The sequence below is a fragment of the Cynoglossus semilaevis genome, chromosome 7, assembly GCF_000523025.1.
Source record: "Cynoglossus semilaevis isolate Cse_v1.0 chromosome 7, Cse_v1.0, whole genome shotgun sequence".
NCBI lineage: Eukaryota > Metazoa > Chordata > Actinopteri > Pleuronectiformes > Cynoglossidae > Cynoglossus > Cynoglossus semilaevis.
Window position 1 is genome coordinate 12,463,895 of NC_024313.1, and position 2,300 is coordinate 12,466,194.

Here is a 2,300-nt window from a genome sequence, read left to right on the forward strand (position 1 = left end):
ACTTCCTTCAAGGTCACTTAGTCAAAACCTCAGCTGCTGCTCTTCGTGTTTACATGGAGCGGAGCGGCCGACAACCTAAAAACGACATGTGGATCTGTGTGTAATGACTCAGAGCTCTAATGCATTATGGGATACCAAGAAGCCAGCCCACGTGACCGTGACCTTTGTTCCTGGGGGGCGCTGAGTCTCCTAACACAGACCTTTGCTGTGATATTGAAAGCCACGGTGTAACGGAGCGTTTCCCCTGAGAGGAAACACAGACGGGGATTAAGTCTGGGCTTTTTATTGGACGAGACGTCTCTGGAGTTGGAGACGCATGACTTTTGTGTCCTGAAGTTTTGTAGCTCCTCATATGTCTGACTTTTTTTTTTTTTTAAATCCCAGGGCGACGTTGACTTCCTCCATCATTACACTCCACCCTCCCCCAGACGTGACTGCAGATTTAAGACTCGGCAGATAGCGCCACGTGCTGGCAGAGATCGTATTCATCATGTTAAATATCCCTCAGCCTTCCACTCACTCGGTGTAGATTATTCAAATGATAGTTTCCACATATTTGGATTTAGGCCGCAGACAAGGCGCCTCGTAAATCGTCTCCGTCCGACAACACTCTCCTGCTGCTGAGGACCTCGCTGATGTATGCCTCTGTGCATCATAATGGACTGTTATTCCATTTTCAACACGCCGGTGGCTGCTGCGCTCGTGTCAGTCCTACAGATTAGAGTCGTAAAACTCGGCGCTGAGATGGTGTGACATTTGGCCGCGGCTGTAAAAATCTCTGCAGGCTGACGCTACACTCACACACGGCAGTCCTGACTCAGGCCTGCGTATGCTAATGGTGCGTTAACCGTGTGCATGTGCTGTACGTTAAAAGTAGGCCGTCTATTCCTGCCTCTGCAAAAAAAAAAATTACAAATCCTCCCGGGAGAAGAGAGCGTGATTTCAAAGGCACACATTTACAGGACTCAACGTCAGGTGGTCACTGACGGGACTGTGGTTGGTCCAGTAGGACTGTGGTTGGTCTTGTCGGACTGTGGTTGGTCCAGTAGGACTGTGGTTGGTCCTGTAGGAGGTACTACTTTATGTGGTAGAATCAGTAGGAATTTAATTGTTTTCTGTAACTTTCTGTGGGCGGGGCTTGTACGTGTGTGTAATCTTTAGTTTGAACGTGTTCCTCCATGGAGGTACTACTTTATGTGGTAGAATCAGTAGGAATTTAATTGTTTTCTGTAACTTTCTGTGGGCGGGGCTTGTACGTGTGTGTGATCTTTAGTTTGAACGTGTTTCGGACTCTTTTGTCCTGCACATCAATATTAAAGCCTTGTCTGTCACGCTGTATGAAACCAGCATCTTATCAAACCATCAGACAGGGGTGGTGGAGAGGTCAGGGGGGTCAGGGGGGGGGACAGGGACAATGAATGACATTGACAGGCAACACGCTGCGCGGCCTCTCCCCCGTTGGAGGGACACGGGGACACGGCGCTGACGGCTGATAGCAGCAGATGTGTGTCTAATTGCAGCGAGGTCGCTCGCTCAGGAAACGTCCGCGTCTCCTCCGTCTGTGGCTGCCAGGAAGCAAAGCCCCGACCAGAGCCCCCAATCACTGCCTCTAATGAAAGGCTTTATCTCTGTCAATCAGCCAGCCTTTTTCACACTCCTCTGTGACCGCTCCGTGGATTACAGGGTAACAGGTCTAGTCAGGACGGTCGCAGAGACGGGGGAGACAGAGAGAGAGAGAGAGAGAGAGAGAGAGAGAGAAATGCCAAAGGCAGCAGACAGATATTTGGGGAGAGAGGATCAAAGGGGTGTGATGGCGCGTGTGCTGTGAATAAAAGTGTGATTTTGTAAAAATGAAGTGAGACACTGCGGACTCAAAGACAAAGGATTAAACGTCGTGGCTTTAATTCCAGTGAAGTCAGCATCGACCGTGTCGTCCGTACAGAAGCAGTCGGCCACTCCACTGCAGCGGACGAAGGCCGGAGGATTAGCTCGAAGCTAACTCAATGCACCAGAGCTAACGAGCACTTTAATAGAAGTGAAGTGATGAGCTAAAGTCATTGGTCTGTCTTTGGATTGAATTCCCTGGTGTTATTTTCTGTCCTTCTGTTCCAGACGTACACAGAAGAAAACAACAGTCACTGATAAATGTTGATTTATTTTAGATCAATGGTGATTAATCAGAATGAATTCTGATCATGACTGATTGTTATTTAACCAATCAGAATTCAGACTGAGGAGGATGAAGATGAAACATGAGTGGAGAAGATGAGGTGAAGCAGCGAGCTGATGATGAAGCTCCA